The following is a 13811-nucleotide window of genomic DNA, read 5'->3' on the forward strand; positions in this document are numbered from 1 at the left end:
TCAAAAAGTTTTGAAGGACTGCGACACCCACATACGCTAATTCATTTCTAGTGGCACTAATATCAGCTCTTCAAAGACTAAAACTTGTATGACTTCGAGGTGATGAGTCGTTTATAATTATATGGACTCTTTTGCATTCAACACCGCCACCCGACATTGACACCTAAATTACGTCCGTATAATAATTATTGCATGGACTAATAATTCAATAAAAAGACAAGCCTAACAAATACTATTAAAATTAAAATAACGTGTACAAATAATTATACGTTTACATGCCTATTTTTTATGGCTCAATAAAAATGTTTAATAAAACTTGTACATAATTTAACAGCTCTAAACTTCTACAATGCGACCTCCGGTCGTTTATCACGTATTTACGTATTCACTATTATGTTTGATGTACGGCCGTATAAAGAGAAAAGGGTTTGCACCACAAGACCCGACCGGGGGTCCTTATATCAGACACGTGTAAGAAGTCGTAAAAATATGAAAAGGGAAGTGTATTTACAGCGTCCATAACGGTGATAAACGGCAGCAGAGGTCCCTCGGTCTCGAAATAAAATATATAAAAAAAAACACCAAGGCCCCTATAAGCATTACGCGGTAATAACTAACGATAAGGACGGACCAAGAGAGAAAGGGGTCCCCCGAAAACGTCTTACGTGGCACCGGGCTTCTTAAGCTGTTGTTGAGCCTACGGATCGCCCTTATCCTAATTCGACGGTGATATTTCAACGCGGGGTCATGAGGACTTGGTGCGGGTCCTAAACAACTGGAAAACTGTTTGGCGAAGTGCGATATTGCCGGTGTCAGTTGCAGTCACTGTTGAAAGGGCTGAAGTTCGCAAAAACATTTTTCGCAGAGCTCGTTTTTGCTTTGCGTTTGTTTTGTATGTATATGTTTGTACCTATTTGTGTGAATATATAATCAACCATATACTGGGAAGCCTAAAAAAATCAAACGAAATTTTTAATGCGTATATCTCACGTACGAGGGATATTCGGGAGATAAAGATATAATGCTAGTAAAAATAAACGCTATTTATTGTAAACTGAGACGTGGCAAAATTGACCATGCTTTGATCGCAGCTATAACCGTATCAATTTTTCCAATCCCGTCAAGATTGAGGTCCATTCAGTGATTTATTTCTTCTGCAGTATATGAAAGATGAAAATGCTTTTGAAATTCATCGAGGACATCGTAATATTCAAGATAGAAGTATATGCCATCCGTGATCACTGATATTTAAATAAAGCAATGTGAAGAAGAACAGTAACTGTTCTGTATAAAACGGTAAACAAAGATTTATTCTATAGTTATAGAAAAATACATTTTTCAGAGATAATATATTAAAATGCAATAAAATATTTTGTATGCAGTATATTTTTTGGGTGTCATAAATTAATATAATGCTACCAACCTAATATTCTGTTAATTTATATATATTAAATAAATTATAAATAAATACGTGAATGGATCTGCGTTTTTAAAGCTTATGTTTACTCCTTGTGATTCGGCGCAACGGCTAGGCTGGACCAAAAATCTAACGATTGAAATAGAAATGCTGCTTCACTATTTTTCTCTCGTTTATAATGAACAGAAGCTATGGATCGACAGTGGCAATTTATTTAGCTCCACTTACAGTGGGTTTAATGTCTGAACTGACTTAAATTTTATGTCAGTAGTAATTATTTCGAAAATAACTTACATTGTGGTGGGTGATAACAAATGTCGGTTTTTCCTAGTAAATATAAAAATATAAATTCATGTAATCGCAGGTGCTAATTGGAACAGTAAAAACGGTTTTACAGTGAAATATACCGAACAATAAAAGTATTAATATGCCCAAGTGTTTTTGACAAATAACAGTTGTTTTTCCTTTACAAATTCTTCCGTAATTGGCAGTGCTTTCGCGTTAATTGATCGCAGAAACGACTTTTATTACAGTATAAATTTAAGTGTACATAAATTCAAGTACTCTGGTGGTTATTTCAAACGTTGATTTAATATACGTGCGTAAATAGAATTCATTAACCTTTATTACTTTACATAATATAACATATTTTCTATTTGTCAAGTTATAACATTTTTAAAAATCTTTACCTTTGTTTATAGATATAAGATTTAAATGCCATAGCTTTATTACAATAAGCACTGCAGCCGCATATTTTTTTTATTTATTTATAAATCTTTCGTTGTAACATGTCAAGCATTATCCAACAACTAGCATGTAAGACTAATATCAATCTGTAAACTAGCGTCACATATTTCAATAATTACTATTACATCCTACAATCTATGCATTTCATTGTATTTTTTTATTATGAATTTATAAGAATAGCAAATTCTATAAAAAACAAATCAGTGATAGTCATTTAGAATTAAAATTATATATAAATCACTAATTCCGATCTCCCAGACACGATGTTAATAGAAAAACACTAAAGTTCAAATAGGATTCGAACGCAGATCTTTCAGATATTAGTCAGAATATTTTTATATATCTTAAAAATTGTGACAATAGTTAACATTGCTAACAAGGATTGCTATATTAAAATAAAAGTCGCGGGAGTAACTTCATGAAATTATATTATTTATTTCTTAAATACTAAAATATCTATTGCGACTACTCTTCGTTTTTTTCTTTAAAATCAAAAAATTTTATTTTAAAGAAAAAAACTATCTATAATTAAAAACTTTGTACTTTAAAATAAACGCGCTTACTGCAAGTTACGTATATAACCTTAAACTAAGCAAACATTTTTTATAGAATATTTTAAGGATGGTATTCAAGAAGATATGTGAATTTCGTGACCCGAAAAATTAACCTAAATTTATGTTATTAACCTAAAATTAACCTAAATGTAAATATATCTATAGAAAAAGACTGAAATTATTTTTTTAAATATTTTCATGAATTATTTAATAAGGTAATATTTCACGTGGATAAAAACTATACTTAAAACATATTGTTTTAAATAATTAATGGACATCATACATAATATCTGTGTATCAACATATACATATGTAAACATATACAAGTATTATATCATATATATACATATATAAAAAGTACATGTGTTAAGAATTTTATTTCTCGTTTATTGTATTTTTCCAACGAGCAAACCTATACTTGATTTCATTCGAGACACGGTGCACAGTAGGAGTAAATAGTTTTTAAGTATAATACGAGTTTTTAAAAAAATGGAGTTTAATTATAATCAAATTATAATAGATTCGGGATATTTTTAACACTATCTATGAATCAAATCAAACTTTTTTGTTAAAAAATCATTTTGATCAAAAAAAAATATATTAATATGGTTTATGGTTAGTAAATAAATGAATAAATAAATACATAATATTTTTTAATTTACTAATCTACTAAAATAAATACAAGCTGTCGGTCATTCACTATCGCGAGGTACCGAAGCTAGAAAGTGTGCGAATACCGGACTCTTAACTTTATTGGTTTTACTTTGCTTTGTTCTGATTTTTTCAATATATTTTTAATATTTAATTGTTGAAAGTTTAGTGAACACGATATTTTGCCATACTGAAATAATATTTTTTCGATCGAATATTGGGCTTTATTTTTTTAAATTGTCTAATATTTTTTTTACGACGCACATATGACGTTAGTATAAAAAAGTCAAATAGACACGTCCAACGTCTAGAGTCAATTAAATTTATATACATTAGAAAATAATGTTTAAATTATTTGAAGAATCAATTTTTTTTTAAATTGTAATAATACAAATCTTGATGTATTATTACAATTTAAAAAAATCACTTTTCGGTATCGGAGCCCGTCGACAGAACACAAAACTTAAAATTTTCTCATGAATATATATATTCATATACTTTAAACAATTTTTACTTTTAATTTTTACACACATTATGTACATATATATTACATTTATATAGTTAAAACATATCTAGTTAATTTGCGATACAAATATTTACGTTCAGCCAAATCGCACAAGCGCACGTGAATAATAAATAAAAAATTATTTTATATACTACTGTCATGTTGCTGTCGGTATTGTTTTTTATATAAATGATAAATATTTATTAGTCAACAGCCAGAGTTTTTGACTAATAAATAACAAATTAATTCAATTCCTCGGGTTATAAGATCAGCTAAGGAAACTCTATTTTTTTTATTAATTAAAATTAAATGTATTATTTCACGCCGTCCGCAATACACATAGTATAATTTTGTGGCTTTAAGCTAAATGTGTATACGCAATTTAATATATTATTTAAAATTAATAAATAGTGTAGAAAAATATTTATTGATAGTATCCTACTGTGCGGCGCGCGTAAAGTCGTGCGTACACACAAGCGTGAAAATCGCTTTTCATAATAAAAGTTTTACGTGAATAAAGCATGTTATTTTCACTCTTCGTGTGTAGTGTACGAAAAGGAATCGAAAAGGCGAAAAAATCGGCAAAGAAAAAGCTCCGCCATATGTAGTCGCTTAACGCGGTTATGAATCAATTCCGAGCTTTCCTTTGTTTCCTGCGGAAAAGTCTCCCCTTTGTGTTTGTGTATTATTATTTTAGGAAAAGTCTGGAAAACGTCACATTTTCAAATTGTTTAAACGAATACGTGATGCGATTGTTGGTATTGAAATTCAAATCGCACAACCGTATCGGATATCAAAAGCCCATAAATATTATGTGGCGGAGAGTAAAAAAAGAGTTTTTCGCGCGAGCACGCTCGAATCGGAAAAGTCCATTATGAAATATGTATAGCGCTTTTTTATCTTGCATGCGGGTGTAGGGTGTGTAAAAAATGTTTTTCAGATGACCCAATTTGTCCGACCGTTTGTTGTTGGCAGCAAAATGGGGAATGTCTCAACCTTTTTAGTAACGTTTATGAACAACTTGTATAAGCATAGTATGAGCGTAACAAAAAATGACAACAGGTAGTACTACATACTACATACAGTTTTACTTTATTAAAAAAGTGACAACAATACAAAATGAGGTGCTTATGTCGATACAAAAGCACCTCTCTAAATCACACATTTTTTTAAGAAAATATTAAATTCCTTATTCTTAACTCGTTTTGTAAAGAATATTTCAAACACTTTGTACACAAATTAGTAACAGACACTGTCAATTTCTTTAAGCTTAAACATCGAATTTTAATATCACAAAAATATTTTTTTTATTAATATTAAATGGACATTTCATAAACGTTACTTAGCAAACAGCTGCTGGTAGTTTTATTTATTTTTTTGCTGTAATCGCATGAAACTTTTATTTCTAGCAATTTTTTCAGCGTTAATTTGTTTGATTTCCGGAAGTCCACAATCAAAATTAAAAGCGTGAATTAGGCATTTAACCTATTCTCTTGGCCTTGAACGTTTTGTTATTAACAACTAACTTGATGGCTAATATTGTATTACTACATAAAGAATATAATAATCGTTACAAGCGTTAAAAAAAATATACGATCAATATCCAATAAATTTGAAATATTGAAGAGAGTTGTTGTTATTATTTTTTTTACTAAAATAGTTTAGATAATAACAACATTTTTATAACACAATTTTTTGTCAAACTAATATATTTTTAAGTACTTATTGTTATAAAAAGGCTTACAAAATAAATAATTTATTTTGAAACAATTCTTATACTCTAAATAGTACATTATATGATTTAACAAAAATCGATAGAAGTTAAAACAAAATGTGTGACACATTTATATAATGAACTACAACTTTTTCACTATTTTTTTCAAAATTAGCAAATTTTAAACCATACATATATTTTTATAAATATGTAAATTTTTAAAATGCTTTTATTTATATACATATGATATAATTATTTAACTACTAAAAAAATAATGGCGAATTTTAACTGCGATCTGTGACTGTAGAATTATTGTCGCGATCACGTCCCTTATTCTTTCCCTCGCGGACCCTGATTGATTTTAGACCATGTACGTTTTTTATTTGTATTCTACCGTTTATATATAATTGTCTTTTGATATAATTATATTATTAATATTATACAATTGTAGTAAAAGCATTTAATAATAATATATGCCTTAACTAGGTTATGTGTCCCCAATATGTGTTAAATAAGCAATTTTGCCGGCGTTGCACGGTTTAATTGCGAAACAAAGCGATATTTTTCATCACCTCTCGAGTGAAAACACAAGAGCACAATTTATGTCCAGAGTGTTTCTGCAATGGTTATGACATGCCATAAAATTGGTCTGAGAGCATATGCGGGACTCGTTCGGACTAAGTGTGCATACCAAGAGGGCCGGCTGTTGAGAAATGCACTCGTACAACAAATGCATGTTTTCAGCTGAAAAACAATCAAAAAACGCCGTTTACAAATATTGCTAGCGAAACCTTTAAATTTCATTGTTAAGCAGTAAATATACTATTGTGATACTATATGTCTTATAATTTTAAATTATTACGCAAAAATGATATATTAGTTGTAATAATAATATGATATTATTTTTGGGAAAACCTATCAAGTAATGATGGTTTTATTTCTAATGAATAAATATGGTTTCGGTTAATTTTTACTACAATTCTAATTGTTTTTAAACAGAAAAATGTTTCGTGTTACTTTAATGCTGAATAAAATAGCCACACCTTGGACTATATATTTAGATTTTATTCGAAATCGCTCGGGCACGCATCCTGAGTCATCGCATTCGCGAACTAACTAACGCGTAACGTTTTGCGTCACTTTTACACGATATAACCTCTTTTTTGTAGTAATAAAGGATTTTTTAAGTTTAACATTATTTTAAAGTATACCATGAAAAGGCCAGCTGGTTCCTAAGAGAAAAATAAACATCGTTAAAAATATAAAACTGCAATTCAAAAGGGAACTAAAATTAAAGTCAAATGTTTAATGTAATTTTCAACGAGAGAATATGGATTTTACATCAAAAGCCACGACGTTAACACAAAGTGGGTCAAACGTTAAACTCCTCTCAGTTTTTGGATACGTTTCACGTTATATTCACACATAAATATCAGACTCGTCTTAGTGTTACACAACGCAAACATTCACAACTAACGTGTCCGCTTTGTTTCCGAGATTTGTGAAAATCGCACACGCGAATATCAAATATTGCGTTGTGCGTTGAAATGTAGCTCACGTGCATAATTAAAACGTGATAAACGTGACGCTAAACACTAGATGATATATTCCCTCGCATTATGTATAATGCATGAATACGTATACGGTGAAGATCCATAATTTGCAACCTTCCATTAAACTCATTATTATCTCTCGTGTGTACGCAGAGAGATATTGGATTCGTCGAAAAAGCAATGCCATCAAATTTCAGAGAAAACTATTTAGATAATAATTATTGATCACGTATCAATAGATGTTACAATGACGTATGCCTATGTGTTTCACCTTAACCCGATTGTTTACTAACTACATAATATAATTTTGCAATACGATTATACAAATATAACTTCAGTACTAAGCAATTATATATTCAAACTATATATAGTTAAGGCAAACAAATATGTAAATGTCTTAATGAGCTATTTTTTTAAAACTAAAAATAGTGACAATGAATTTTTTTTTAATTGTAAAAATTGAACTTGACATCTTTAAAAAAATCATGAATCACAAATAAATTTAAAGCAAGTCTACAACAGATTTTTATTTTTTATAATCTACGAATTGTATTGAATTCCTACCACCAGCCTTATTATTCGCTTTTCCAAGTACCCTATCAAATACATATGTATAGACCAACGTGATTCTGCGATTCTGAATATGAAATTCCTAGCTGACTATACTGTATATATTCTAATTTAAACCCTAAAATATAGACTTGATTATATTAAATGGATCCTATATTACCTAGTATGTAAACGGCAATGCAGTAATATACAGTTTAATGTATGTGTTGAATTCCCATTGCTTGGACGTCCATGCAACGCATTATGTCCCCAATAAATTCGAATCGTTTCCAGACACTGCAAGCACTAAAGTTTAGTTATCGATTCTCTGGAGGGTTATATTTTAGGTGCATTTATGCGGTAGCTTAATGTGCATTAATTTAATCATATGTGCATTCATCTAGATTACTATGTTCTTAAATTTATAAGACTATTAAAAAAATATGGTTTTCAAAACATGGTTTTAATTTTGTGATAATATAATATAATACTTTACTATGTATTTTACTTATTTTTACAATAAAATAATATTGAAATAAATAAGTGTTAATCAAAAATTAAGTATGTATATAAAAAATGTGCTTAATATTTTTGCATTCAAATACTATTTCTATATTTAAAATTTTATGGCGATATGTTGCAGTGTATGTGTAAACTGATATGCGCTAGTAAAATTATATCCTGCTCAAAAATGTCTATGCAACAAAATTTAATAGTTGTAAAACATAACCTAACCCAAACGAATTAACCAAACCCAGATTACCTTTCTTAAAGTTTTGAAACTAACTATAGTTTTTGAACTTTCATGAGGTAATTTCGTTAAGGTTAGACTTGGGTATAAACGGCAAATGAACGTCTTTCAACATTTTAGATAAGCATATACGTTTATTTTTGGTTGAATACATGAGCTATTCTCTATATGCTGAACCCATTATTAAAACATTTTTAATACCTAGCTTGAATTCAATTAATCATAACGATAATAATTCGTGAGATTAGGAAAATCTAGGTAAATCTAATCGGAATCATAATTATATAATAATCACTAATTCCGATCTCCCAGACACAATAGAAATTAAATAATTTTAATAGTTCGTCCATATATAGGTTGTGGGGCTGCAGCCCTTCTCGTATACAATGAATATGTAACTTAATAAATTATTTTTGTCTTATTTAACATAGTATATAGTACATATTTTAGTTTTATTGAGGATATTTTGTTAAATATTAAACTTTTATTGCTGCAGCCCCTCCTCTACAAATAAACTACTGATTCAAACCCATATCTTTCAGATAAATAGTCAGCGACTTTTACCGCTCCCCGATCATGCTGGTTATTTAACTAACGGACAGTTAAATTAAATAATGCTCAAAAACGTCTATGAAACTCAATTTTCTAGTTGGGAGGCGTCTATTTGCTGTTCAAACCCAAGCTCAACCTAAACGAAATTACGTAATGAAAATTAAAAAAACATAGTAAATAATAGAGATGGATTTGGTTTGAATGTATTTGAATTACTTAACTAAAACGTTTATTAAAATTATAGTTATACAAGTGAAAATATAACTTCACTGAAAAATACACATACATATATGCAAAATATTATAAAATGTTTATTTATTTACTTTTTTTTCAAATATGCTTAAATCGATTTATTAAACCATCCAGAATTTTTTAAATATTGCATAAGTTAAAGCTTCTAAATAATTTATAATTTATTCAGAAAATTTTTAAATCAGCATTTAAAAATCTTACTGAAAGTAAAAAGATTCTGGTTTTATGTCAAATTATGAATCACGTGTCCTAATTGTGATATACTTTGGTAACGATTATTGAACGTTAAAGAGAAGTGCCAAACAGTGCCATGTTAAAATAATTAAAAAGTTTCAAAAGTACCACGAATCATTTTGAATGCTCCGTGATATGTTCGCGATAGAGACACGTATCGTGACCTATGTGTCGAAGACGTTGCCAGTGCTATTAAACGTTTTTCTTCTGTACATGAAGTGAGGCTCTAAGAGCACGTCAACATCGAGACAGCAAACTCCTCAATATAGACAAGTTGAAAAGACTAAGCCTTTCAAACTGGTCTAGTTATCATTTAATGAAACTCATTTACTATTAGTGATTTTGTTGTAGAACATAAAACTTTTCTATAGCAATGGTTAAACATTGTTAGTCATAAACAAACCAGTTTTAATATATAAAATAAATAAAGAAAATCATATTAACGTTAAGAAGTATAGAAAAGCGTATGTTACTAATTTATTTATGAACCGTTAATTACCTTAGTGGCTTTAATGCTTTTAATAAAATACTTATTTATTATTACCTCATGAATTATTCTGCATATGTCTCAAAGTATAAGAATCATTAGATGATCGAATGGCTATGAAGTACCTTAAAAGTATTGAACGGAACGAAAGAATCAAATGGAAAAGATGTGTAATGCTTCGCATTACATTGAAATATATATAATACTCGCAAGGAATGATATCCATTGTATATGAAAAGGTAATCTGTTGGCTTAATGCGGTTTGGGGATGTTTAAAAATTTAACCAGCCGACGATGGTCATATGTCCGTATGAGCGTCTCTCAGGATATATTAGGTCTCATATTGCTCTCGAAGCAAACTTTACGGCTTCTTCTATGGTCTCCTTGAGTGCCTTTGTACATAGCGCTTGGGAATTCGCCATTCGTTTACTGCTCCTAACGGCGGATGTACTGGCAAAGTACTGGAAAATTTTCTAGCATTCGTATCGTTGAACATCGGTGACCACAGACGTTCAATTGAATCTTTGCATATTTTTTTGGGCCATTTTAATGGCTGCAATCATTGTGAGCTTGCACTTATATCGATGCTATGATTCAAGACTTTTATATTTTTTAAAAGTTTACCAATTCAAATTATTGTTAATTATTAATTTTTTAAATTGATCCTGATTTTTTTTTAAATAATACATTAATTTAAAATTGAGGCATCCAATTGAAGTGCTTACAATTTGATCATTTGTTGTATATATATATATATATGTTATGAAGCATACAGCACAATATACACACCAAAGCATATTTATTACATCGTGTCTGTCTTTCAAACTGCCGAGCCGAGGCTGCACTGGGCCAAGGAGTGACGTTTTGGGAAAATGAAATTTTCTGTACACCCGTGGCGCTTTTCACGGCAAGCAAAGGGAGGATCGCGAGTTTTCTCAAAATTATATCGCTATCAAGCCCCTGCAGGCTTTCGAAGCCTGAAAACGGATAACATTCGGCGCTTATATTGCAGATAAAGCCTTTTGCATCATTAAGTGCGAAATGTATTCAATTCGACGCGATGCCAGAGATGAAATTTTCTTTGAGGCGCAGAGAAGAAGAACAAAGACCGACCGGAAACGGTGAGATATAACCAATTTATTCTAATCGACTGACTGGCTTCTCGGTGGCACTCGAGTCGAATGCAAATTCGACGTAATCGACGCTTAAACGTGTGCGATAAGAATATCGATATGCTTGTTCAAAGGAAGTGTGAGCTTTCTTTTTATATTTACCTGAGAAACCACATATAGGCAATTTTGTGTAAAAGTATATCATCAAATTATCACGCATACTTTGCTTTATCACTTCTTAGTTACATACATAAGTATATATGTATTGAGCCTTTATCATATAGTCCAGTCAAATAAGGGTTTAACCTCGGAATGAAAGATAACAAGCTGAAATTTTGCACAGACCTTTGTTTTGGCGTTTTAAATATATGGTGAAAAGTCTCAAAAGATATCGTGTCTGCTAATCAAGATATTAAAGGTCAAAGGTCATAAAAATCGTTTTTTTGCAAATATCTCGCCTCTATTGCGTCGCATGTCATTAAATGTTTAACAAAACTTATAGAAAATAAAATTTTCTACAAGTTTGTAATAATTTATTTCTTCGTATGGTTAATGGTTTTCGAGATATAGTGCGGGGAGTGGGAAGCGCGCATCCGTTTATAGGATAACGCTATGTAAACTACGGAGCCAGAGTTACCTGTACATTCTTTCACAGTTTCGTAGAAAACATCGCAAATTGTTATCTGCTGAATGAACCTATCTAAAGCATTATAACTTTCAATCTCCATATCTTCAAAAATCATCATCGATAATGCAAAAAGTAATACGTATGGCCTCTGATACTTCTTGCAAAAGCGGGACCATCCAACATTTTGTCGACAGAATTCGATGCATAAATTGTACTGAGAGCTTCCTTGATTCCGCTTCCATTCATTATATACCCTATGCATCCAATAAAAGATATAAGCATATGAAAGCCTCCTAGTTTCACAACTACTCTGGACAAGTCTGAGCTAGCATCTGAAGCTGCTACGATTTCACGAGCTTTTATGTACAACGGCTGATCAAAAGTTATTAAGCATGTTCTTTGTTCATGTTTCTTGGCAGTGTTTATAGCACACTGTAATGTAGTGTGAATTGTGTCCATATTACTCACAGGATGATGAATAAAAGTAAGAAACAGAATCCGAGAAGTTACAAAGTTCTCATTGTTTTTTTGAAAGTTGTTCAATAAATCCATTCCACCCTGGCAACGGTGAGATATTTTTCCACTTTCCGTACTTCCACAACAAATCAACTACATTAAATATTTGTTCGGTTAGTACTTCTACATCATTAAAATTTTGAACTTGAATCTCTTGCTCAATCCTGGTACGACAAGATTTTCATACACTAGAAGGGGTATATGTGATAGTGCTGCTAACTCCTTTGCACTTGGTTTTGTTGTAAATTTCTTTATGCGGTCATCAGATAAAACTTCAGATTTTGGAGTTATTATTTTTATCATTCCCATTATATGAACAGTATTATAGCCATCAAGAGTATAAATATTTTTCTGCATTATCTGATGCATACTGTACTAAGGCACTTGACTATGATGGTTGATTACGAGGCTGTGGGTGATAAACAGCTGAAATTTAACATTTTACATTATCACTATATGAAGCGAAAAAACCTAAACTTGACAAAACATCCAAAAGTCTTTTTGGATGTTTAGCCTATCTGTATTTTTTCTATGAATAAATACAGATAGGCCTATTAATAACTGCGAAGAAAAGGACCGTTTTCGTATGGAAGTCATTATAGCATGACTAATAGCTGTGTATTTCGTTTTAAAATGCCCCGTCTTTCCTTTTCTGTTCTTTATAATAACTTCTTGCAGAAAATGTAATAAAGTTTTCGGAATTTCTTCATTAATATTTTACTTGGGGGCGGATAAGACTTGGTCTCAACAACAGAAGATCGAATATCTTCTCTAATAATCGCCGCAGCAGCTTCCACTACGCGCAAGTGTTCTTCTTCCGAAGTGCCTTTTTTATTTTCATACCAAGCTATGGATAAAACTTAAGCTTGAGCATCGCGAAAAGAAAAAATAGGGAATGATCCAATCTTCGTTATAACTATAATATCAGTTAAATATTTTTCTCTTAATTTGGAAATGATCTTCTTATCATCTGGTACATACTCCGTAAGGACATCTCTCAACTCTTTCAATTTTTTCGCACAAATTTCTTGTCGAGCAATATTTCATTTTTAATTCCTAATAATACAATGAAGAAAGTAATAAAATGATGGTTCAAACGACTTGCCGAGACCACTTTTTTCACGACTGTTTACTTTTTCAAAGCTTATACCAAGTTAAGTAGGTAGAAATACTCGCTGGATTCTATAAACGGATGTACGCCTCCCACTCTTCGCGCTATATCTCAAAAACAGTTAATGATACAAAATAAATATTAGAACTAAACTTGTAGATAATTTTATGTTTTACAAGTTTTGTGAAGCATCTAATGACGTGCAACGCATAAAACGCGAGATATTTGCAAAAAAATAAATTTTGTGACCCTTGACCTTTAATATCTTGATTAGCAGACACGATATTTTATGAGACTTTTCACCCTGTCCTTAGAACATCAAAACGAAGGTCTGTGCAAAATTTCAGCTTGGTATCTTTCATTCCGAGGTTTAGCCTTTATTTCGCCTTATTTGACTGGACTAATAACAAATTAGTAGATAATCTGAACTTGTATTATATACAGCACTATTTTTACTTTTTACTTTATGAGCAATTAA

The 13811-nt window shown here is 30.7% G+C and overlaps 1 protein-coding gene across 2 annotated transcripts in view; it reads right to left on the reverse strand.

Moving 5' to 3' along the window:
- The window catches only part of LOC148238094 (uncharacterized), a 208964-nt gene that overhangs the window by 127252 nt on the left and 67901 nt on the right, over positions 1–13811 (reverse strand). The gene's annotated exons all lie outside the window — the stretch shown is intronic.

Source organism: Plectrocnemia conspersa, unplaced genomic scaffold, assembly GCF_051122295.1.
Source record: "Plectrocnemia conspersa isolate PC_06_02 unplaced genomic scaffold, ASM5112229v1 ptg000002l, whole genome shotgun sequence".
NCBI lineage: Eukaryota > Metazoa > Arthropoda > Insecta > Trichoptera > Polycentropodidae > Plectrocnemia > Plectrocnemia conspersa.